The sequence below is a fragment of the Chiloscyllium plagiosum genome, unplaced genomic scaffold (assembly GCF_037043375.1).
Source record: "Chiloscyllium plagiosum isolate Xiang-an unplaced genomic scaffold, Cpla_swu_hap1 HiC_scaffold_36, whole genome shotgun sequence".
Lineage (NCBI taxonomy): Eukaryota > Metazoa > Chordata > Chondrichthyes > Orectolobiformes > Hemiscylliidae > Chiloscyllium > Chiloscyllium plagiosum.
This window is the reverse complement of record NW_028270174.1, coordinates 3,075,584-3,100,395: the sequence shown is the minus strand read 5'-3', so window position 1 is coordinate 3,100,395 and position 24,812 is coordinate 3,075,584. Positions and strand designations below refer to the sequence as shown.

The 24,812-nt window shown below is 48.8% G+C and overlaps 1 long non-coding RNA gene across 2 annotated transcripts in view; it reads left to right on the top strand.

Moving 5' to 3' along the window:
* The window catches only part of LOC122539541 (uncharacterized), a 116,874-nt gene continuing 92,062 nt past the window's right edge, over positions 1-24,812 (top strand). For both annotated transcript variants that reach the window (XR_015753295.1, XR_006309116.2), the window contains exons 1-3: positions 1-125; positions 385-471; positions 667-747. This is a non-coding gene — a long non-coding RNA (uncharacterized LOC122539541). The remainder of the gene's footprint in view (positions 126-384; positions 472-666; positions 748-24,812) is intronic.

Genomic DNA, 24,812 nt, shown 5'->3' with positions numbered 1-24,812 from the left:
AGTAATGTTTGCAGATTTGTACAGAGTCTCTTTCTGTTTGACATTATCTGTAACTTCCCTAATCGGCCAAAAACGATGCAGCTTTCTTAAAGAGCTTTTCTTTCTCCCTGGGATAAATCTTTGTTGTAAGTCATTAAATATCTCCCGAAAAATCTGCTGCTGCATTTCCACTCCTCTACCTTTTAACTTGATTTCTCAGCTCACTTTGTGCAGCTCTGCCTTCATACCCTTATAGTTACTTTTATTCAGATTTAAAACATTAGTCTTAGAATCACACTTCTTCTTAAACTGATTGTAAAATTTAATCATGCTATGACAGCTGTCAGACTGAAACTCCTTTACCATGAGGTTATTGATGAATCCTATCTCATTCTTCGTTACCAGGTCTGGGATAGCCTGCTCTTCAGTTGGTTCTGGAATACACGAGTCCAAGAAACTGCCCCTGATGTATGCTGTGACTTCATTTTCCAGGTGAGCTTTGCTGATCTGATCCTTCTACGTGGAGATTAAAGCCACTGTAATTATTTTGGTAACTTTCTTACATGCGCCATTTTTATTCTCCCTGTTGCTATGATCTCAGCTGATGACATAATGGAGAAGTCACATCACAAAATGAAATCCAGTTTCATGGCTTGAGATTTCTTTTTTTCTACTTGTTTACTATAGTGGGGAATCGCTGAAAATGTTCACAAGAGGTTACTAATGTACATTTAACGTAACAGCATCAAAGTTTATCACATGATAAAGGTAAGAAATGTACATTATGTTACCTATGCAAGGATTATTTGAATGGTTTTATCATAAATATTGGAAATAAAGATTCAATCTTTTTATTGCAGCAACAATCTTACAGATACTCAGACCCCAGCGAAGGCTCACTATCTCCCCTTTAACGTTCTTGTTCACTGGCATGATTTGTGATTGGTTTTGGAGCTTTCTTCTTACTGAAAGGCATTCTGATGGGTCTTCCACATATCCAGCTTGCATCAGTTTTCTGTTAAGGACTACTTATCTCTTAAGCCAGCCCTGACTATTTGGAGGCTGTTAAACTAACAGTACTTTTTCACTCTGATTGAACCTATGCATGCTGCTTTTCTAAAAACATTTGTTTCAGCCCTTCTTTCCACACAACTGCCCAATTACTTTCTCTTCCACCCCCTGTTTCTAATGCACTGAGCTGTTCACCTTAATCTCTACTTCAAGGTTGTAAATTCTCATTAAAATGAGAGTAACATCAAATTTTCAACAGCCCGTCACAACTCCAGAGCAATCCAAAATTCAACTAAAACTATGCCTGCCCTTCCTAACACACACTATATTGAAATACAATGGCTCTGTCCACTACAGAACCCAAGTTTCTAAATAATAACAATCAAATATCATCTCCCCTTCATCACACTGTATACTCTGTCTTGCAGAGTAGCTCCTGTTAGGGTCAATAAACTACACTCACAAGGGACCTCTTACCTTTCCTATTTCTTATGTCATTCGAAATAGAATCCAAGTCTTATTCTTTCTTGCTCATGCCATCTCTCACGAATGAACCATTGACATCTTTTATAAACCTCGTCACCTTTTCCTCACTTACTACACTTTCAAAATACCGAATGCCCTTTCATATTCAGGTCCCAGAGTAGATACTCTGCAACAATGTCTTTGAGTTGATTTATTAATCAATTCCATCAACGTCAAACCTATTTATTTCTGTCCGGGAACAGGGGAAATGTTCAAGGATTTGCTTGTAGTACTGTAAATGGGTCAAACAACCAGGCCCCCCTCCTCCCTCTCCCCCCCCCCCCCCACACACACACACACACATATACACACACACACTCCTGCCTCACTGGGACATGATTAGGGCTCATTCAGGAGTGCCCCAACCACAGCAAGAGATCAGGAACACGACATTGAGGCATCAGACACAGTTCACAAACCCCTGCTCCACATGAGGCAGAATGTGTGAATCACCCGCATGGCACTCAACAGCTATCCCAGAACCCACTGAGAACTACCCCTCCTCCTGAAGCACTGCCAAGGAAAGAGAGGAACCTGAGTCTGTCCAAGTTCTCCTTCAGTAATAAACTTAACTAATTATTTGAGAATACATCATTTTCAATGCTTTGTGTTATTAGAAATAGATTACTACCATAAATTAAAATGTCTCTGATTGCAAGCATGTGCTACATGGATAGCCAAGCGCAGAATTAGCCATGAGGTCAAAACAGACTTGGAAATGTAATCTTTCACATTGCTGTGTAAAAGTGAAAACGAGAGGTGTATCCACTCTCCTCTGGACCTTATCAATGTGATGTGATCCTTTTTCCAAGCTGGAGTCAGCTGCACTGTCACATGTTTCTGATGTGTGGAAGTGGTAAACAAACAGTCCTTGGCTGGTCCAGATATCAATATCCTCCAGTCCACATCCAGCAGTTACTATAAATATGGGAAGTCTGCTGTACTCACAGAGCAGTTCTGAATCTCAGCCCAGACTGTCTACCTGGGAACTACTATTAGTGACACTCAAAGTTCCCCTTCAAAGGTTGAGTGAAGGATGCCTCAGACATTACAAGGATATCCACATATCAATCACAGATTCAATACGAGAGAATCTTTGTTTAAGGTGTCTCACGCGCTCTGGATTCTTGCACAAAGTCACTATAATCTATTGCCCAATTTGAACACTCAACAGTTGTCCCATTTTGTCAGTGATTTCTCAAGCTGAGTTGACAGGTACAGCAGAGAACTGATAGAATCAGGGGTCCGAGGAACTGAACACATCACAACAAAAGATTTGTATTTATTTCACAGACATCCTGAAACTCCCAAAGAGCTTCACGACCAATAAAATATCTTCTAATGTGCAGCCAATTTGTGCTCAGTTTGATCTCACAGGCAGCCGTGTGGTATTATTCAAACAATCGGCTCTTTTTAAAGTGATGTTAGTTGAGGGATAATTTTCAGGTAGGCAGGGCACTAGGGGGTCCCTCCACCACCACCCCACCCTCCCAAAAATCACACCATGGGATTATCTGCATCCACCCAAGATGATGGGCAGAGCTTTGTTTTCAGCTCTCGTCTAATAGTGCAGCCAACTATGTAGTAGCCTCTCAATACTGAGAGCATCAGTTAAAAATCACACAACACCAGGTATAGTCCAGCAGGTTTAATTGGAAGCATTAGCTTTCGGAGCACTGCTCCTTCACACAACCACCTGATGAAGGAGCGGCGCTCCGAAAGCTAGTGCTTCCAATTAAACCTGCTGGACTATAACCTGGTGTTGTGTGATTTTTAACTTTGTCCACCCCAGTCCAACACCGGCATCTCCAAATCATGAGAGCATCAGTATGGACCTTATTAATCAAACCACAAAGCTGAGTTTGACTCCACAACTTTCAGAAGACAACATACACCCCTGAATCCACTGAGGGCCTACAGCTTTGAGGAGGTAGCGGGATAGTGGACATATCCCTGGACTTGTAATTCAGATCCTGAGCTCATGGGTTTAAATCCCACCATGGCAGATGATGATACTTAAACTTAACTTTTGTTTAAAATCTGGAATTAAAAGCAAACCTCACGGTGACCAGATTTGTTAAAAACTCTACATTGACATCCTTTTAGCAAGGAAACCTTTCATCTTGACCTGCTGTGGCCCACATGTGGCTCCAGACCCACAGCAATGGTGGCTGACTCTTAACAACCCTCTGGACAGTTAGGGATAGGCAATAAATGCTGGCCCAGACAGCGACACCCATATCCCATCAACAATGTTGTTTTTAAAACAGTCATGAATATTTTTCTCTGCTGATTATTTTTTGTCAGAATTACACCCCTTTCTCTCAATATTCCGAGGCAACAGGAATGGTTTCTATTTGATGTTTTGATGCCTGGAAGTGACCAAGAAATGATTGTCCAGTTTAACTGGAAAAGGTGCTTATCCTACATCCACGGATATGTACACTGTGAGGTAACAGCGATGCTGTAACATCGAGACTGTGATAGGTGTCAGAAACAGGCGTTTATCATGAAAACGGTTCTTATTTTGTACTTACATTTCTACAGTGCCTTTAATGTAGTAACAGATCATCCCTTTATATCACCATAATTTTTAAAATGTCACTGTGCTTCATGGAGGGATAACAGAAGAGGTTAATCTAATTGATTTTCCTGAGAGTTTATAATGTAGTGAGGGATGAGGGTATTATGGGGCAATCCTGGAGGGGAGGGCCGTGGCAGCTCGGAGGAGTGACTGAAATTGTGGCACATTCAGCTGACAGAATCAAAGGAATTTCAGTTCTCGGAGGGTTGTGACTCTGGAGGAGATGATAGAGAGGGGGAGGACAAAGCCAGGGATGAAATGTTTAAAATTGTACCTGTGTTTTTGTTTTTGCCACTGGTTACCTATTATTTATTTATCTATGCTACTTAACTCTGTGATCTGGCTGTATTGCACGCCAGACAAAGCTGTTCACTGTATCTCGTTACCCATGACAATAAATGCAATTTAGTTCAATTGTTGTTGTCATTCTGGGAGCCAATGTTGATTCATATCTTGATTGAAGACGGCAGCAGAGTAGAAGGGCACCGTGCAAACTCTTGCCTGGGCTCATCTGTTCCCAAAGACTTTCTTTTTTCATTTTACTTCTTTTTTCTCATTTGTTTTTTGTTTTCTGTGGAGCATTTTGTGATGAGTTAGTGGGTGAGGTTTTGCAGTGGGTTAGTGGGTGAGGTTTTGCAGTGGGTTAGTGGGTGAGGTTTTGCAGTGGTTTAGTGGGTGAAGTTTCGTGGTGGGTTAGTGGGTGAGGTTTTGCGGGGGTTGGGGGTGAGGTTTTGCTGTGGGTTAGTGGGTGAGGTTGTGTGGTGGGTTAGTAGGTGATGTTTTGCGGTGGGTTAGTGGGTGAAGTTTTGCGGTGGGTTAGTGGGTGAAGTTTTGCAGTGGGTTAGTGGGTGAGGTTTTGCGGGGGTTGGGGTGAGGTTTTGCTGTGGGTGAGTGGGTGAGGTTGTGCGGTGGGTTAGTAGGTGATGTTTTGCGGTGGGTTAGTGGGTGAAGTTTTGCAGTGGGTTAGTGGGTGAGGTTTTGCGGGGGTTGGGGTGAGGTTTTGCTGTGGGTGAGTGGGTGAGGTTGTGCGGTGGGTTAGTGGGTGAAGTTTCGCGGTGGGTTAGTGGGTGAGGTTTTGCGGGGGTTAGGGGTGAGGTTTTGCGGTGGGTTAGTGGGTGAGATTTTGCAGTGGGTTAGTGCGTGGGATTTGCGGTGGTTTAGTGGGTGAGGTTTTGCAGTGGGTTAGTGGGTGAGGTTTTCCAGTGGGTGAGGTTTTGCAGTGGGTGGGATTTGCGGTGGGTTAGTGGGTGAGGGTTTGCGGTGGGTTAATAGGTGAGGTTTTGTGGTGGGTTAGTGGGTGAGGTTGTGCGGTGGGTTAGTGGGTGAAATTTCGCGGTGGGTTAGAGGGTGAGGTTTTGCGGTGGGTTAGTGGGTGAGGGTTTGCTGTGGCTTAGTGGGTGAGGTTTTGCGGTGGGTTAGTGGGTGAGGGTTTGCTGTGGCTTAGTGGGTGAGGTTTTGCGGTGGGTTAGTGGGTGAGGTTTTGCAGTGGGTTAGTGGGTGAGGTTTTGCGGTGGGTTAGTAGGAGAGGTTTTGTGGTGGGTTAGTAGGTGAGTTTTTGCGGTGGGTTAGTGGGTGAGGTTTTGCGGTGGGTTAGTGGGTGAGGTTTTGTGGTGGGTTAGTGGGTGAGGTTTTGCGGAGGGTTAGTAGGTGAGGTTTTGCGGTGGGTTAGTGGGTGAGGTTTTGCGGTGGGTTAATGGGTGAGGTTTTGCGGTCGGTTAGTGGGTGACGTTTTGCGGTGGGTTAGTAGGAGAGGTTTTGTGGTGGGTTAGTAGGTGGGTTTTTGCGGTGGGTTAGTGGGTGAGGTTTTGCGGTGGGTTAGTGGGTGAGGTTTTGTGGTGGGTTAGTGGGTGAGGTTTTGCGGAGGGTTAGTAGGTGAGGTTTTGCGGTGGGTTAGTGGGTGAGGTTTTGCGGTGGGTTAATGGGTGAGGTTTTGTGGTGGGTTAGTAGGTGAGGTTTTGCGGCGGGTTAGTGCGTGAGGTTTTGCGGTGGGTTAGTCGGAGAGGTTTTGCAGTGGGTTAGTGGGTGAGGTTTTGCGGTGGGTTAGTAGGTGAGGTTTTGCGGTGGGTTAGTGCGTGAGGTTTTGCGGTGGGTTAGTGGGTGAGGTTTTGCGGTGGGTTAATGGGTGAGGTTTTGCACTGGGTTAGTGCGTGAGGTTTTGCGGTGGGTTAGTAGGTGAGGTTTTGTGGTGGGTTAGTAGGTGAGGTTTTGTGGTGGGTTAGTGGGTGAGGTTTTGCGGTGGGTTAGTGGGTGAGGTTTTGCGGTGGGTTAGTAGGTGAGGTTTTGTGGTGGGTTAGTGGGTGAGGTTTTGTGGTGGGTTAGTGGGTGAGGTTTTGCGGTGGGTTAGTGGGTGAGGTTTTGCGGTGGGTTAGTAGGTGAGGTTTTGTGGTGGGTTAGTGCGTGAGGTTTTGCGGTGGGTTAGTAGGTGAGGTTTTGTGGTGGGTTAGTAGGTGAGGTTTTGTGGTGGGTTAGTGGGTGAGGTTTTGCGGTGGGTTAGTGGGTGAGGTTTTGCGGTGGGTTAGTAGGTGAGGTTTTGTGGTGGGTTAGTGGGTGAGGTTTTGTGGTGGGTTAGTGGGTGAGGTTTTGCGGTGGGTTAATGGGTGAGGTTTTGCGGTGGGTTAGTAGGTGAGGTTTTGCGGTGGGTTAGTGCGTGAGGTTTTGCGGTGGGTTAGTAGGTGAGGTTTTGCGGTGGGTTAGTAGGTGAGGTTTTGCGGTGGGTTAGTGGGTGAGGTTTCGTGGTGGGTTAGTGCGTGAGGTTTGTGGTGGGTTAGTGAGTGAGGTTTTGCGGTGGGTTAGTAGGTGAGGCTTTGCGGTGGGTTAGTGCGTGAGGTTTTGCGGTGGGTTCGTGGGTGAGGTTTCGTGGTGGGTTAGTGCGTGAGGTTTGTGGTGGGTTAGTGAGTGAGGTTTTGCGGTGGGTTAGTAGGTGAGGCTTTGCGGTGGGTTAGTGCGTGAGGTTTTGTGGTGGGTTAGTGGGTGAGGTTTTGTGGTGGGTTAGTGGGTGAGGTTTTGCGGTGGGTTAATGGGTGAGGTTTTGCGGTGGGTTAGTAGGTGAGGTTTTGCGGTGGGTTAGTGCGTGAGGTTTTGCGGTGGGTTAGTCGGAGAGATTTTGCAGTAGGTTAGTGGGTGAGGGTTTGCGGTGGGTTAATGGGTGAGGTTTTGCGGTGGGTTAGTGGGTGAGGTTTTGCGGTGGGTTAGTAGGTGAGGTTTTGTGGTGGGTTAGTGGGTGAGGTTTTGCGGTGGGTTAGTAGGTGAGGTTTTGTGGTGGGTTAGTGGGAGTGGTTTTGCAGTGGGTTAGTAGGAGAGGCTTTGCGATGGGTTAGTAGGTGAGGTTTTGCGGTGGGTTAGTGGGTGAGGTTTCGTGGTGGGTTAGTAGGTGAGGTTTTGCGGTGGGTTAGTGCGTGAGGTTTGTGGTGGGTTAGTAGGTGAGGTTTTGCGGTGGGTTAGTGGGTGAGGTTTTGCGGTGGGTCAGTGGGTGAGGTTTTGCGGTGGGTTAGTCGGAGAGGTTTTGCAGTGGTTTAGTGGGTGAGGTTTCGTGGTGGGTTAGTAGGTGAGGTTTTGCGGTGGGTTAGTAGGTGAGGTTTTGTGGTGGGTTAGTAGGTGAGGTTTTGAGGTGGGTTAGTGGGTGAAGTTTTGTGGTGGGTTAGTGGGTGAGGTTTTGCGGTGGGTTCGTGGGTGAGGTTTCGTGGTGGGTTAGTAGGTGAGGTTTTGCGGTGGGTTAGTGGGTGAGGTTTTGCGGTGGGTTAGTGGGTGAGGTTTTGTGGTGATTTAGTAGGTGAGGTTTTGAGGTGGGTTAGTGGGTGAGGTTTTGTGGTGGGTTAGTGGGTGAGGTTTTGCGGTGGGTTCGTGGGTGAGGTTTCGTGGTGGGTTAGTAGGTGAGGTTTTGCGGTGGGTTAGTGCGTGAGGTTTGTGGTGGGTTAGTGAGTGAGGTTTTGCGGTGGGTTAGTTGGTGAGGCTTTGCGGTGGGGTAGTGCGTGAGGTTTTGCGGTGGGTTAGTGGGTGAGGTTTTGTGGTGGGTTAGTGGGTGAGGTTTTGCGGTGGGTTAGTGGGTGAGGTTTTGCGGTGGGTTAGTGGGTGAGGTTTTGTGGTGGGTTAGTGGGTGAGGTTTTGCGGTGGGTTAGTAGGTGAGGTTTTGCGGTGGGTTAGTGGATGATGTTTCGTGGTGGGTTAGTAGGTGAGGTTTTGCGGTGGGTTAGTGGGTGAGGTTTTGTGGTTGGTTAGTGGGTGAGGTTTTGCGGTGGGTTAGTAGGTGAGGTTTTGCGGTGGGTTAGTAGGTGAGGTTTTGCGGTGGGTTAGTGTGTGAGGTTTTGCGGTGGGTTAGTGCGTGAGGTTTTGCGGTGGGTTAGTGGGTGACGTTTTGCGGTGGGTTAATGGCTGAGGTTTTGCACTGGGTTAGTGGGTGATGTTTTGCGGTGGGTTAGTAGGTGAGGTTTTGTGGTGGGTTAGTAGGTGAGGTTTTGCGGTGGGTTAGTGGGTGAGGTTTTGGGGTGGGTTAGTAGGTGAGGTTTTGTGGTGGGTTAGTGGGTGAGGTTTTGTGGTGGGTTAGTGGGTGAGGTTTTGCGGTGGGTTAGTGGGTGAGGTTTTGTGGTGGGTTAGTAGGTGAGGTTTTGAGGTGGGTTAGTGGGTGAGGTTTTGTGGTGGGTTAGTGGGTGAGGTTTTGCGGTGGGTTCGTGGGTGAGGTTTCGTGGTGGGTTAGTAGGTGAGGTTTTGCGGTGGGTTAGTGCGTGAGGTTTGTGGTGGGTTAGTGAGTGAGGTTTTGCGGTGGGTTAGTAGGTGAGGTTTTGCGGTGGGGTAGTGCGTGAGGTTTTGCGGTGGGTTAGTGGGTGAGGTTTTGTGGTGGGTTAGTGGGTGAGGTTTTGCGGTGGGTTAGTAGGTGAGGTTTTGCGGTGGGTTAGTGGGTGATGTTTCGTGGTGGGTTAGTAGGTGAGGTTTTGCGGTGGGTTAGTGCGTGAGTTTTGTGGTGGGTTAGTGGGTTAGGTTTTGTGGTTGGTTAGTGGGTGAGGTTTTGCGGTGGGTTAGTAGGTGAGGTTTTGCGGTGGGTTAGTAGGTGAGGTTTTGTGGTGGGTTAGTGGGTGAGGTTTTGCGATGGGTTAGTGTGTGAGGTTTTGCGGTGGGTTAGTGCGTGAGGTTTTGCGGTGGGTTAGTGGGTGAGGTTTTGCGGTGGGTTAATGGCTGAGGTTTTGCACTGGTATCGTGGGTGAGGTTTTGTGGTGGGTTAGTGGGTGAGGTTTTGTGGTGGGTTAGTAGGTGAGGTTTTGCGGTGGGTTAGTGGGTGAGGTTTTGCGGTGGGTTAGTAGGTGAGGTTTTGTGGTGGGTTAGTGGGTGAGGTTTTGTGGTGGGTTAGTGGGTGAGGTTTTGCGGTGGGTTAATGGGTGAGGTTTTGCGGTGGGTTAGTAGGTGAGGTTTTGCGGTGGGTTAGTGGGTGAGGTTTTGTGGTGGGTTAGTGGGTGAGGTTTTGCGGTGGGTTAGTGGGTGAGGTTTCGTGGTGGGTTAGTGGGTGAGGTTTTGCGGTGGGTTAGTAGGTGAGGTTTCGTGGTGGGTTAGTGGGTGTGGTTTTGCAGTAGGTTAGTATGAGAGGTTTTGCGGTGGGTTAGCAGGTGAGGTTTTGCGGTGGGTTAGTGGGTGAGGTTTCGTGGTGGGTTAGTAGGTGAGGTTTTGCGGTGGGTTAGTGCGTGAGGTTTGTGGTGGGTTAGTAGGTGAGGTTTTGCGGTGGGTTAGTGGGTGAGGTTTTGCGGTGGGTTAGTCGGAGAGGTTTTGCAGTGGTTTAGTGGGTGAGGTTTCGTGGTGGGTTAGTAGGTGAGGTTTTGCGGTGGGTCAGTGGGTGAGCTTTTGCGGTGGGTTAGTCGGAGAGGTTTTGCAGTGGTTTAGTGGGTGAGGTTTCGTGGTGGGTTAGTAGGTGAGGTTTCGTGGTGGGTTAGTAGGTGAGGTTTTGCGGTGGGTTAGTAGGTGAGGTTTTGTGGTGGGTTGGTAGGTGAGGTTTTGTGGTGGGTTAGTGGGTGAGGTTTCGTGGTGGGTTAGTGGGTGAGGTTTTGCGGTGGGTTAGTGGGTGAGGTTTTGCGGTGGGTTAGTAGGTGAGGTTTTGCGGTGGGTTAGTAGGTGAGGTTTTGTGGTGGGTTAGTGGGTGTGGTTTTGCAGTGGGTTAGTAGGAGAGGTTTTGCGGTGGGTTAGTAGGTGAGGTTTTGCGGTGGGTTAGTGGGTGAGGTTTCGTGGTGGGTTAGTAGGTGAGGTTTTGCGGTGGGTTAGTGCGTGAGGTTTGTGGTGGGTTAGTAGGTGAGGTTTTGCGGTGGGTTAGCGGGTGAGGTTTTGCGGTGGGTCAGTGGGTGAGGTTTTGCGGTGGGTCAGTCGGAGAGGTTTTGCAGTGGTTTAGTGGGTGAGGTTTCGTGGTGGGTTAGTAGGTGAGGTTTTGCGGTGGGTTAGTAGGTGAGGTTTTGTGGTGGGTTAGTAGGTGAGGTTTTGTGGTCGGTTAGTGGGTGAGGTTTTGCGGTGGGTTAGTGGGTGAGGTTTTGCGGTGGGTTAGTAGGTGAGGGTTTGCGGAGGGTTAGTAGGTGAGGTTTTGCGGTGGGTTAGTAGGTGAGGTTTTGTGGTGGGTTAGTAGGTGAGGTTTTGTGGTGGGTTAGTGGGTGAGGGTTTGCGGTGGTTTAGTGGGTGAGGTTTTGCAGTGGGTTAGTGGGTGAGATTTTGCGGTGGGTTAGTGGGTGAGGTTTTGTACTGGATTAGTGGGTGAGGTTTTGTACGGGGTTAGTAGGTGAGGTTTTGCGGTGGGTTAGTGCGTGAGGTTTTGCGGTGGGTTAGTGGGTGAGGTTTTGCGGTGGGTTAATAGGTGAGGTTTTGCGGAGGGTTAGTAGGTGAGGTTTTGCGGGGGTTAGTGGGTGTGGTTTTGCTGGGGTTAGTGGGAGTGGTTTTGCAGTGGGTTAGTGGGTGAGGGTTTGTGGTGGGTTAGTGGGTGAGTGTTTGCGGGGATTAGTGGGTAAGACTTTGTGGTGGGTTAATGGATGAGGGTTTTTGATGTGGGCTAGTGGGTGAGGTTTTGCAGTGGGTTAGTGGGTGAGGTTTGGCAGTGGTTTAGGGGGAGAGGTTTTGTACTGGGTTAGTAGGTGAAGTTTTGCGTTCGTTAGTGGGTGAGGTTTTGCTATGGTTTGTCGGTGAGGTTTTGCGGTGGGTGAGTGGGTGAGGTTTTGCGGTGGGTTAGTGGGTGAGGTTTTGCGGTGGGTTAGTGGGTGAGGTTTTGCAGTGGGTTAGTGGGTGAGGGTTTGCGGTGGGTTAGTGGGTGAGGTTTTGCAGTGGGTTAGTGGTTGAGATTTTGCGGTGGGTTAGTGGTTGAGATTTTGCGGTGGGTTCATGGGTGAGGTTTTGCGGTGGGTTAATGGGTGAGGGTTTTTGATGTGGGTTAGTGGGTGAGGTTTTGCGGTGGTTTAGTGGGTGAGGTTTTGCAGTGGGTTAGTAGGTGAGGTTTTGCAGTGGGTTAGTAGGTGAGGTTTTGTGGTGGGTTAGTAGGTGAGGTTTTGTGGTGGGTTAGTGGGTGAGGTTTTGCGGTGGGTTAGTGGGTGAGGTTTTGTGGTGGGTTAGTAGGTGAGGTTTTGAGGTGGGTTAGTGGGTGAGGTTTTGTGGTGGGTTAGTGGGTGAGGTTTTGCGGTGGGTTCGTGGGTGAGGTTTCGGGGTGGGTTAGTAGGTGAGGTTTTGTGGTGGGTTAGTGGGTGAGGTTTTGCGGTGGGTTAGTGGGTGAGGTTTTGCAGTGGGTTAATGGGTGAGGTTTTGCAGTGGGTTAGTGGGTGAGATTTTGCGGTGGGTTAATAGGTGAGGTTTTGCGGAGGGTTAGTAGGTGAGGTTTTGCGGGGGTTAGTGGGTGTGGTTTTGCTGGGGTTAGTGGGAGTGGTTTTGCAGTGGGTTAGTGGGTGAGGGTTTGCGGTGGGTTAGTGGGTGAGTGTTTGCGGGGATTAGTGGGTAAGACTTTGTGGTGGGTTAATGGATGAGGGTTTTTGATGTGGGCTAGTGGGTGAGGTTTTGCAGTGGGTTAATGGGTGAGGTTTTGCAGTGGGTTAGTGGGTGAGATTTTGCGGTGGGTTAATAGGTGAGGTTTTGCGGAGGGTTAGTAGGTGAGGTTTTGCGGGGGTTAGTGGGTGTGGTTTTGCTGGAGTTAGTGGGAGTGGTTTTGCTGGGGTTAGTGGGAGTGGTTTTGCAGTGGGTTAGTGGGTGAGGGTTTGCGGTGGGTTAGTGGGTGAGTGTTTGCGGGGATTAGTGGGTAAGACTTTGTGGTGGGTTAATGGATGAGGGTTTTTGATGTGGGCTAGTGGGTGAGGTTTTGCAGTGGGTTAGTGGGTGAGGTTTGGCAGTGGTTTAGGGGGAGAGGTTTTGTACTGGGTTAGTAGGTGAAGTTTTGCGTTCGTTAGTGGGTGAGGTTTTGCTATGGTTTGTCGGTGAGGTTTTGCAGTGGGTTAGTGGGTGAGGTTTTGCGGTGGGTTAGTGGGTGAGGTTTTGCGGTGGGTTAGTGGGTGAGGTTTCGTGGTGGGTTAGTGGGTGAGGTTTTGCGGTGGGTTAGTAGGTGAGGTTTCGTGGTGGGTTAGTGGGTGTGGTTTTGCAGTAGGTTAGTATGAGAGGTTTTGCGGTGGGTTAGCAGGTGAGGTTTTGCGGTGGGTTAGTGGGTGAGGTTTCGTGGTGGGTTAGTAGGTGAGGTTTTGCGGTGGGTTAGTCCGTGAGGTTTGTGGTGGGTTAGTAGGTGAGGTTTTGCGGTGGGTTAGTGGGTGAGGTTTTGCGGTGGGTTAGTCGGAGAGGTTTTGCAGTGGTTTAGTGGGTGAGGTTTCGTGGTGGGTTAGTAGGTGAGGTTTTGCGGTGGGTCAGTGGGTGAGCTTTTGCGGTGGGTTAGTCGGAGAGGTTTTGCAGTGGTTTAGTGGGTGAGGTTTCGTGGTGGGTTAGTAGGTGAGGTTTCGTGGTGGGTTAGTAGGTGAGGTTTTGCGGTGGGTTAGTAGGTGAGGTTTTGTGGTGGGTTGGTAGGTGAGGTTTTGTGGTGGGTTAGTGGGTGAGGTTTCGTGGTGGGTTAGTGGGTGAGGTTTTGCGGTGGGTTAGTGGGTGAGGTTTTGCGGTGGGTTAGTAGGTGAGGTTTTGCGGTGGGTTAGTAGGTGAGGTTTTGTGGTGGGTTAGTGGGTGTGGTTTTGCAGTGGGTTAGTAGGAGAGGTTTTGCGGTGGGTTAGTAGGTGAGGTTTTGCGGTGGGTTAGTGCGTGAGGTTTGTGGTGGGTTAGTAGGTGAGGTTTTGCGGTGGGTTAGCGGGTGAGGTTTTGCGGTGGGTCAGTGGGTGAGGTTTTGCGGTGGGTCAGTCGGAGAGGTTTTGCAGTGGTTTAGTGGGTGAGGTTTCGTGGTGGGTTAGTAGGTGAGGTTTTGTGGTGGGTTAGTAGGTGAGGTTTTGTGGTGGGTTAGTGGGTGAGGTTTTGCGGTGGGTTAGTGGGTGAGGTTTTGCGGTGGGTTAGTAGGTGAGGTTTTGCGGAGGGTTAGTAGGTGAGGTTTTGCGGTGGGTTAGTAGGTGAGGTTTTGTGGTGGGTTAGTAGGTGAGGTTTTGTGGTGGGTTAGTGGGTGAGGGTTTGCGGTGGTTTAGTGGGTGAGGTTTTGCAGTGGGTTAGTGGGTGAGATTTTGCGGTGGGTTAGTGGGTGAGGTTTTGTACTGGATTAGTGGGTGAGGTTTTGTACGGGGTTAGTAGGTGAGGTTTTGCGGTGGGTTAGTGCGTGAGGTTTTGCGGTGGGTTAGTGGGTGAGGTTTTGCGGTGGGTTAATAGGTGAGGTTTTGCGGAGGGTTAGTAGGTGAGGTTTTGCGGGGGTTAGTGGGTGTGGTTTTGCTGGGGTTAGTGGGAGTGGTTTTGCAGTGGGTTAGTGGGTGAGGGTTTGCGGTGGGTTAGTGGGTGAGTGTTTGCGGTGGGTTAGTGGGTGAGAGTTTGCGGTGGGTTAGTGGGTGAGATTTTGCGGTGGGTTCATGGGTGAGGTTTTGCGGTGAATTAGTGGGTGAGGTTTGGCAGTGGTTTAGGGGGAGAGGTTTTGTACTGGGTTAGTAGGTGAAGTTTTGCGTTCGTTAGTGGGTGAGGTTTTGCTATGGTTTGTCGGTGAGGTTTTGCGGTGGGTTAGTGGGTGAGGTTTTGCGGTGGGTTAGTGGGTGAGGTTTTGCGGTGGGTTAGTGGGTGAGGTTTTGCAGTGGGTTAGTGGGTGAGGGTTTGCGGTGGGTTTGTGGGTGAGGTTTTGCAGTGGGTTAGTGGGTGAGAGTTTGCGGTGGGTTAGTGGGTGAGATTTTGCGGTGGGTTCATGGGTGAGGTTTTGCGGTGAATTAGTGGGTGAGGGTTTGCGGTGGTTTAGTGGGTGAGGTTTTGCAGTGGGTTAGTAGGTGAGGTTTTGTGGTGGGTTAGTAGGTGAGGTTTTGTGGTGGGTTAGTGGGTGAGGTTTTGCGGTGGGTTAGTGGGTGAGGTTTTGTGGTGGGTTAGTAGGTGAGGTTTTGAGGTGGGTTAGTGGGTGAGGTTTTGTGGTGGGTTAGTGGGTGAGGTTTTGCGGTGGGTTCGTGGGTGAGGTTTCGGGGTGGGTTAGTAGGTGAGGTTTTGCGGTGGGTTAGTGCGTGAGGTTTGTGGTGGGTTAGTGAGTGAGGTTTTGCGGTGGGTTAGTTGGTGAGGCTTTGCGGTGGGGTAGTGCGGGAGGTTTTGCGGTGGGTTAGTGGGTGAGGTTTTGCGGTGGGTTAGTGGGTGAGGTTTTGTGGTGGGTTAGTAGGTGAGGTTTTGAGGTGGGTTAGTGGGTGAGGTTTTGTGGTGGGTTAGTAGGTGAGGTTTTGAGGTGGGTTAGTGGGTGAGGTTTTGCGGTGGGTTCGTGGGTGAGGTTTTGCGGTGGGTTAGTAGGTGAGGTTTTGCGGTGGGTTAGTGCGTGAGGTTTGTGGTGGGTTAGTGAGTGAGGTTTTGCGGTGGGTTAGTTGGTGAGGCTTTGCGGTGGGGTAGTGCGTGAGGTTTTGCGGTGGGTTAGTGGGTGAGGTTTTGTGGTGGGTTAGTGGTTGAGGTTTTGCGGTGGGTTAGTAGGTGAGGTTTTGCGGTGGGTTAGTGGGTGATGTTTCGTGGTCGGTTAGTAGGTGAGGTTTTGCGGTGGGTTAGTGCGTGAGGTTTGTGGTGGGTTAGTGGGTGAGGTTTTGTGGTTGGTTCGTGGGTGAGGTTTTGCGGTGGGTTAGTAGGTGAGGTTTTGCGGTGGGTTAGTAGGTGAGGTTTTGTGGTGGGTTAGTGGGCGAGGTTTTGCGATAGGTTAGTGTGTGAGGTTTTGCGGTGGGTTAGTGCGTGAGGTTTTGCGGTCGGTTAGTCGGTGAGGTTTTGCAGTGGGTTAATGGCTGAGGTTTTGCACTGGGTTAGTGGGTGAGTTTTTGCGGTGGGTTAGTAGGTGAGGTTTTGTGGTGGGTTAGTAGGTGAGGTTTTGCGGTGGGTTAGTGGGTGAGGTTTTGCGGTGGGTTAGTAGGTGAGGTTTTGTGGTGGGTTAGTGGGTGAGGTTTTGTGGTGGGTTAGTGGGTGAGGTTTTGCGGTGGGTTAGTGGGTGAGGTTTTGCAGTGGGTTAATGGGTGAGGTTTTGCAGTGGGTTAGTGGGTGAGATTTTGCGGTGGGTTAATAGGTGAGGTTTTGCGGAGGGTTAGTAGGTGAGGTTTTGCGGGGGTTAGTGGGTGTGGTTTTGCTGGGGTTAGTGGGAGTGGTTTTGCAGTGGGTTAGTGGGTGAGGGTTTGCGGTGGGTTAGTGGGTGAGTGTTTGCGGGGATTAGTGGGTAAGACTTTGTGGTGGGTTAATGGATGAGGGTTTTTGATGTGGGCTAGTGGGTGAGGTTTTGCAGTGGGTTAATGGGTGAGGTTTTGCAGTGGGTTAGTGGGTGAGATTTTGCGGTGGGTTAATAGGTGAGGTTTTGCGGAGGGTTAGTAGGTGAGGTTTTGCGGGGGTTAGTGGGTGTGGTTTTGCTGGAGTTAGTGGGAGTGGTTTTGCAGTGGGTTAGTGGGTGAGGGTTTGCGGTGGGTTAGTGGGTGAGTGTTTGCGGGGATTAGTGGGTAAGACTTTGTGGTGGGTTAATGGATGAGGGTTTTTGATGTGGGCTAGTGGGTGAGGTTTTGCAGTGGTTTAGGGGGAGAGGTTTTGTACTGGGTTAGTAGGTGAAGTTTTGCGTTCGTTAGTGGGTGAGGTTTTGCTATGGTTTGTCGGTGAGGTTTTGCAGTGGGTTAGTGGGTGAGGTTTTGCGGTGGGTTAGTGGGTGAGGTTTTGCGGTGGGTTAGTGGGTGAGGTTTTGCAGTGGGTTAGTGGGTGAGGGTTTGCGGTGGGTTAGTGGGTGAGGTTTTGCAGTGGGTTAGTGGGTGAGAGTTTGCGGTGGGTTAGTGGGTGAGATTTTGCGGTGGGTTCATGGGTGAGGTTTTGCGGTGAATTAGTGGGTGAGGGTTTGCGGTGGTTTAGTGGGTGAGGTTTTGCAGTGGGTTAGTGGGTGAGGGTTTGCGGAGGGTTAGTCGGTGAGGGTTTGCGGTGGTTTAGTGGGTGAGGTTTTGCAGTGGGTTAGTGGGTGAGGGTTTGCGGAGGGTTAGTCGGTGAGGTTTTGCGGTGGGTTAGTAGGTGAGGTTTTGTGGTGGGTTAGTAGGTGAGGTTTTGTGGTGGGTTAGTGGGTGAGGTTTTGCGGTGGGTTAGTGGGTGAGGTTTTGTGGTGGGTTAGTAGGTGAGGTTTTGAGGTGGGTTAGTGGGTGAGGTTTTGTGGTGGGTTAGTGGGTGAGGTTTTGCGGTGGGTTCGTGGGTGAGGTTTCGGGGTGGGTTAGTAGGTGAGGTTTTGCGGTGGGTTAGTGCGTGAGGTTTGTGGTGGGTTAGTGAGTGAGGTTTTGCGGTGGGTTAGTTGGTGAGGCTTTGCGGTGGGGTAGTGCGTGAGGTTTTGCGGTGGGTTAGTGGGTGAGGTTTTGCGGTGGGTTAGTGGGTGAGGTTTTGTGGTGGGTTAGTAGGTGAGGTTTTGAGGTGGGTTAGTGGGTGAGGTTTTGTGGTGGGTTAGTGGGTGAGGTTTTGCGGTGGGTTCGTGGGTGAGGTTTTGCGGTGGGTTAGTAGGTGAGGTTTTGCGGTGGGTTAGTGCGTGAGGTTTGTGGTGGGTTAGTGAGTGAGGTTTTGCGGTGGGTTAGTTGGTGAGGCTTTGCGGTGGGGTAGTGCGTGAGGTTTTGCGGTGGGTTAGTGGGTGAGTTTTTGTGGTGGGTTAGTGGGTGAGGTCTTGCGGTGGGTTAGTAGGTGAGGTTTTGCGGTGGGTTAGTGGGTGATGTTTCGTGGTGGGTTAGTAGGTGAGGTTTTGCGGTGGGTTAGTGCGTGAGGTTTGTGGTGGGTTAGTGGGTGAGGTTTTGTGGTTGGTTAGTGGGTGAGGTTTTGCGGTGGGTTAGTAGGTGAGGTTTTGCGGTGGGTTAGTGTGTGAGGTTTTGTGGTGGGTTAGTGGGTGAGGTTTTGCGATGGGTTAGTGTGTGAGGTTTTGCGGTGGGTTAGTGCGTGAGGTTTTGCGGTGGGTTAGTCGGTGAGGTTTTGCAGTGGGTTAATGGCTGAGGTTTTGCACTGGGTTAGTGGGTGAGGTTTTGCGGTGGGTTAGTAGGTGAGGTTTTGTGGAGGGTTAGTAGGTGAGGTTTTGCGGTGGGTTAGTGGGTGAGGGTTTGCGTTGGGTTAGTAGGTGAGGTTTTGTGGTGGGTTAGTGGGTGAGGTTTTGTGGTGGGTTAGTGGGTGAGGTTTTGCGGTGGGTTAGTGGGTGAGGTTTTGCAGTGGGTTAATGGGTGAGGTTTTGCAGTGGGTTAGTGGGTGAGATTTTGTGATGAGTTAGTGGGTGAGGTTTTGTGATGAGTTAGTGGGTGAGGTTTTGCACTCCGTTAGTTGGAGGTTTTGCAGTGGGTTAATGGGTGAGGTTTTGCAATGGGTTAGTGGGTGAGGTTTTGCAGTGGTTTAGTGGGTGAGGTTTTGCGGTGAGTTAGTCGGTGAGGTTTTGCAGTGGGTTAGTGGGTGAGGTTTTGCGGTGAGTTAGTGGGTGAAGTTTTGCGGTGGGTTAGTAGGTGAGGTTTTGCGGTGGTTTCGTGGGTGAGGTTTTGCGGTGGTTTCGTGGGTGAGGTTTTGCGGTGGGTTAGTGGGTAAGATTTTGCGGAGGGTTAGTGGGTGAGGTTTTGCACTGCGTTAGTGGATGAGCGTTTGCGGGGGTTAGTGGGTGAGGTTTTGCACTGGGTTAGTGGATGAGGTTTTGCACTCTGTTAGTTGGAGGTTGTGCGGTGAGTCAGTGGGTGAGGTTTTGCGGTGGGTCAGTGGGTGAGGTTTTGCGGTGGTTTTGTGCGTTAGGTTTTGCGGTGGGTTAATGGGTAAGGTTTTTAGGTGGGTTAGTAGGTGAGGTTTTGCAGTGGGTTAGTGGGTGAGGTTTTGCGGTGGGTTAGTGGGTGAGGTTTTGGGTGGGTTAGTGGGTGAGATTTTGCACTGGGTTAGTGGGTGAGGTTTTGCACTGCGTTAGTAGGTGAGGTTTTGCACTGCGTTAGTAGGTGAGGTTTTACGGTGGGTTAGTGGATGAGGTTTTGCACTGGGATAGTGGGTGAAGGTTTGCGGTTGGTTAGTGGGTGATGTTTTGCACTGGGTTAGTGGGTGAGGTTTTGCGGTGGGTTAGTGGGTGTGGTTTTGCGGTGGGTTAGTGGGTGAGGTTTTGCGGTGGGTTAGTGCGTGAGGTTTTGCGGTGGGTTAGTGGTTGAGGGTTTTTGATGTGGGTTAGTGGGTGAGGTTTTGCAGTGGGTTAGTGGGTGAGGTTTTGCAGTGGTTTAGTGGGTGAGGTTTTGCAGTGGGTTAGTGGGTGAGGTTTTGCGGTGGGTTAGTGGGTGAGGGTTTGCGGTGGGTTAGTGGGTGAGATTTTGCGGTGGGTTAGTGGGTGAGGGTTTGTGGTGGTTTAGTGGGTGAGGTTTTGCGGTGGTTTAGTGGGTGAGGTTTTGTACTGGGTTAGTGGGTGAGGTTTAGTACTGGGTTAGTAGGTGAGGTTTTGCGGTGGGTTAGTGGGTGAGGTTTTGCGGTGGGTTATGGGTGAGGGTTTGCGGTGGTTTAGTGGGTGAGGTTTTGCGGTGGTTTAGTGGGTGATATTTTGTGATGAGTTAGTGGGTGAGGTTTTGCAGTGGGTTAGTGGGTGAGATTTTGTGATGAGTTAGTGGGTGAGGTTTTGTGATGAGTTAGTGGGTGAGGTTTTGCGGTGGGTTAGTGGGTGAGGTTTTGCACTCCGTTAGTTGGAGGTTTTGCAGTGGGTTAATGGGTGAGGTTTTGCAATGGGTTCGTGGGTGAGGTTTTGCAGTGGTTTAGTAGGTGAGGTTTTGCAGTGAGTTAGTGGGTGAGGTTTTGCAGTGGGTTAGTAGGTGAGGTTTTGCGGTGGGTTAGTAGGTGAGGTTTTGCGGTGGTTTCGTGGGTGAGGTTTTGCGGTGGGTTAGTGGGTAAGATTTTGCGGTGGGTTAGTGGGTGAGGTTTTGCACTGCGTTAGTGGATGAGGGTTTGCGGGGGTTAGTGGGTGAGGTTTTGCACTGGGTTAGTGGATGAGGGTTTGCTGTGGGTTAGTGGGTGAGGTTTTGCAGTGGGTTAGTGGATGAGGTTTTGCACTCAGTTAGTTGGAGGTTGTGCGGTGAGTCAGTGGGTGAGGTTTTGCGGTGGGTCAGTGGGTGAGGTTTTGCGGTGGTTTAGTGCGTGAGGTTTTGCGGTGGGTTAGTGGGTGAGGTTTTGCGGTGGGTTAGTGGGTGAGGGTTTGCGGTGGGTTAGTGGGTGAGGTTTTGCAGTGGGTTAGTAGGTGAGGTTTTGCGGAGGGTTAGTGGGTGAGGTTTTGCGGTGGGTTAGTGGGTGAGGTTTTGCGGTGGGTTAGTGGGTGAGGTTTTGCACTGGGTTAGTGGGTGAGGGTTTGCACTGCGTTAGTAGGTGAGGTTTTACGGTGGGTTCGTGGGTGATGTTTTGCACTGGGTTAGTAGGTGAGGTTTTGCGGAGGGTTAGTGGGTGAGGTTTTGCGGTGGGTTAGTGGGTGAGGTTTTGCGGTGGGTTAGTGGGTGAGGTTTTGCACTGGGTTAGTGGGTGAGGGTTTGCACTGCGTTAGTAGGTGAGGTTTTACGGTGGGTTAGTGGGTGATGTTTTGCACTGGGTTAGTGGGTGTGGTTTTGCGGTGGGTTAGTGGGTGAGGTTTTGCGGTGGGTTAGTGGTTGAGAGTTTGCAGTGGGATAGTGGATGAGGGTTTGCGGTGGTTTAGTGGGTGAGGTTTTGCAGTGGTTTCGTCCGTGAGGTTTTGCGGTGGGTTAGTGTGTGAGGTTTTGCGGTGGGTTAGTGGGTGAGGCTTTGCACTGGGATAGTGGGTGAGGTTTTGCGGTGGGTCAGTAGGTAGGGTTTTGCGGTGGTTTAGTGCGTGAGGTTTTGCGGTGGGTTAATGGGTGAGGTTTTGCACTGGGTTAGTGGGTGAGGTTTTGCGGTGGGTTCGTGTGTGAGGTTTTGCACTGGGTTAGTGGGTGAGGTTTTGCACTGGGTTAGTGGGTGAGGTTTTGCGGTGGGTTAGTGAGTGAGGTTTTGCGGTGGGTTAATGGGTGAGGTTTTGCACTGGGTTAGTGGGTGAGGTTTTGCGGTGGGTTCGTGTGTGAGGTTTTGCACTGGGTTAGTGGGTGAGGTTTTGCACTGGGTTAGTGGGTGAGGTTTTGCGGTGGGTTAGTGAGTGAGGTTTTGCGGTGGGTTAGTGAGTGAGGCTTTGCACTGGGTTAGTTGGTGAGGTTTTGCCCTGGGTTCGTGTGTGAGGTTTTGCACTGGGTTAGTGGGTGTGGTGGAATAGTGGGTGCGTGGATTGGTGGCTTCCTCCGCGCCACCCAGTGTGTGGAGGATGCAGCTCGTCACAATGACTGGGGTCAGTGGTTGCCACAGCAATAAGGCCATCTTCGCAGGGTCTGGGCTGGGAATGGCAAATCTTCTCCATTGGGGTATCTCTATGGAGGGCCGCTGGAGAGGGACACTTGACAGAACGATGGCTGTGGCCTAGTCTCACAGAGGAGCCAGGGACTCCTGGTTGTAGTGGGCCCAGAGTGATGAATCCTGGCATCACTGAGTTGGCAGTAGATTGGTGACCCGTGGTTGCTGGGCGAGTGTGGGATCTGCACAAAACCCAGCATTGGCGACAATGTCCGTGAGTTGGCGTTTAAAGAGTGCTCATTCCCATGTTGATGGGTCTGATACAGAATGCCGTGTGACAGTGGAGGCTGGGGGAGGTAGTGGTGTCCATGGTGACCTAGCTCAGGGCTCTCTCTCGCTTATATCTTTTATCCTTTTTATTCTTAAACTATTTAAAATGGCGACAGTTGAAGTTTTTCTCTATATTTTACTGTATTTTTCACTGTAAAATGCAAGTGATAATAAGTAAATTAATCATTCGATCAGTGAGCACACGGGTAATAGGGATCACACAAATTGCTGTAAATTAAAGTTGTCATCAGCGCAAAGTAATAAAAGAAGCAGAAGGAGGCTATTTAGCCCATTAAATCTACTCTGCCATTCAATATAATTGTAGTGGGTTTTAGGTTTCAACTCTCTGAGTGACCACAGACCGATGGATAGTGAGAGTGTGTCAGAATAGTCAGGTCACGGATAACACAAGCATTGACTGAGAGTTGCAGCCTCAGTGGAACTGAAGTCAAGGCAGGGCTAGGTGAAGATACTGAGGTGTAAATATTAAATATTTCCTGTGTGTTTGAGCCACTGCCAAACTTGATATTTCCATTTTCTCAACATGCCTTTCATTTGTGTTGCTCATTTGGACAGAGCTGGGTTTGGGAAGCTGTCTGTTGGATCCAGTGTTGAATCTGTTGGAGACGGGAAAGCTGTACATGTTCCAGTCTCACACTGTGACACTTATTCCAACAGCATCAGAGTGCAGGATGCAGAAGGTTCTCGTCTGTGGTCTCACTGCTTCATTATATCCAGAAGGAGCCATTGTTCTGTCATTTTCTTATTAACATACAAGCAAGTTTGTACCAGTCATAGGAGGCAGTGTGTGTGGCCAACAACATTATATTCTTTGTAGTTGCTGAGAGGTAGAGTAAGCAGGACCTCGTCTTTGTGCGTGAGAACTGCTGGATCAGACAGTTTTTTCAACAAGTCCCAGCCCAACCAGCACAGAGACACAAGGGAATATTCAGTCCATGCTCCTCGACCCAGTCTGTACTTCATGGTGAACAGACATTGTATTCTGCTGTTAAGAAAACCCAGACTTTTTTTGTGTTGAATGGGACATTAACAAACCAAAAGGATGCATTTGTATAGCACCCATCATTGGTGTTAGGACATTGCAAAGAACTTTACAATCAATGAACTACTTTAAGTTGTGGTCACTGTTGTAAGGTAGAGTTGGCCACATTTCACAGGGGCATTTTCCCAAACAATCAACAATAGATTTATGGTCATCATTAACCCTTAATTGCAGAATCATATTCAAATTCCACTATTTGCCATTGGTGGAATTTGAACCTGATTGTCCTCAAAACATTACCTGGGTCTCTGGATTAAAATTCCAGAGAATACCTTTGCTCTCTGCTCTCCACAGGCGCTCCAAGGCCTGCCGAGCTTCACCAGGGATTTCTGTTTGTGTTACCAACAGAAACATTCTGATACAATGAAATTAATAAGAAAGGGTTTTAGAACTCAGACCTTTAATAAAACAACTAAGGGCTTTTCTGCTATAGCATGCGTTTCGTTAACGTGAATTCACTGTAACGTGGTTGAGAAATTGGGGACACTGTTTCTAAAGCACAAACTTTTAATACGTGTGTTGACATAATGTGATTACATCACCAACACTTGAGGTGCTGTTTCTAAAGCGTGATTTTTCAATAATACGGGGTTGCACAAGAACGCTACCATCGTGTTATAGAAGAACTACCTGTTCATTATATCAAACCAGAGCATTTGTTTCCTGACCAGAGCTAATCTCCTCCTGTACTGCTCCACTACCTGTCAGACAATGTTACTGGAGAATCAGTTTGTGTTTAGAGATGCGTCTTAGTGATAAACCACAAACTCTCATTGTGGATTGATACATCGCTAATGTTTTTTTCACTATTTAAACATTGGGTTACCATCCTATGTGTCACACAACATGGTTAAAGACAGGGAATAACAGTAATCCTGCAGTGGGTGGGTAAAAACAGTCTACTCTGGAGTCAATCACTGATACAGCCATGAGGCTGTCAGGCTGGAAGTAGGTGCACGAGTGGAACAAAGTAAAGTGGTTAGAATAACAGAGAGCTGTGTGATTTTCCTTGTTATATATTGTCAGAGAGACAGGTGACTCAGAGATTGACAAGTGGCAGACACAGCAATGCACAATTTAGATAGAAAGAGAAACTACTTTAGTTAAAGTGTAATTTAAACAAATGATCAAAATTCATTCGCTTCAAATCCTACAATAAATATAGTGATAAAAAGCTGCTTCATTCAGCCTAGCTAATTTGCCCACCATTTTCTCTGTTTTTTAAATTATCCACCTGGTTCTAGAGCTTAAATAAAAGCAAATTACTGCGGATGCTGGAATCTGAAATCAAAAGAGAAAATGCTGGAAAATCTCAGCAGGTCTGGCAGCATCTGTAAGGAGCGAAGAGAGCTGATGTTTCGAGTCTAACTGACCCTTTGACAAAGGGTCAGTTAGACTCGAAACATCAGCTCTCTTCTCTCCTTACAGATGCTGCCAGACCTACTGAGATTTTCCAGCATTTTCTCTTTTGGTTCTCGAGCTTTATTCTTCATGGCTGTTTAGACAACTCTGCGTGTGATCCCATTCTGTGCAAGAACTTCCAGCCTTACCTGTTTGAAATTGATCATTTAGTTTCAGGATATGGAGATGCCGGTGTTGAGAGTACAAGCTTTTGGAGGGCTGCTCCTTCGTCAGGTAGCTAGTGGGCCAGGATCATGGGTCACAGAATTTATAGTAAAAGATCAAAGTGTCGTACAACTGATGCAATGGATTGAACAAGCCTAGATTGTTGTTCAGACTTTAATCACTTTAGAATGAGGATGCAGGTTTCGATGATTAATATGTAAATCCCAGAACTTCTTTCAAGTCACAGTCCCGAGATAACTTATATAAAAAAAGTGACATTTCAGCTCAGACAATGCATTAAAATTGTGAGTTTAAAGTCTGTCTGTATCCCAACCTTGAGTCAGATCGGTTCCATTTGGATACAGAACTGGCTCAAAGGTAGAAGACAGAGGTTGGTGATGGAGGGTTGTTTTTCAGACTGGAGGCCTGTGACCAATGGAGTGCCACGAGGATTGGTGCTGGGTCCAATAATTTTCATCATTTATATAAATGATTTGGATGTGAGCATTAGAGGTATAGTTAGTAAGTTTGCAATGACACCAAAATTGGAGGTGTAGTGGACAGCGAAGAAGGTTACCTCCGATTACAACATATTTGATCAGATGGGCCAATGGGCTGAAGAGTGGCAGATGGAGTTTAATTTAGATAAGTTTGAGGTGCTGCATTTTGGAAAAGTAAATCTTAGCAGGATTCTTAATAGTAAGGTCCAAGGGAGTGTTGTTGAACAAAGAGACCTTGGAGTGCAGGTTCATAGCTCCTTGAAGGTGGAGTCACAGGTAGATAGGATAGTGAAGAAGGTGTTTGGTATGCTTTCCTTTATTGGTCAGAGTATTGAGTACAGGAGTTGGGAGGTCATGTTGCGGACATTGGTTAGGTCATTTTTGGAATACTGCATGCAATTCTGGTCTC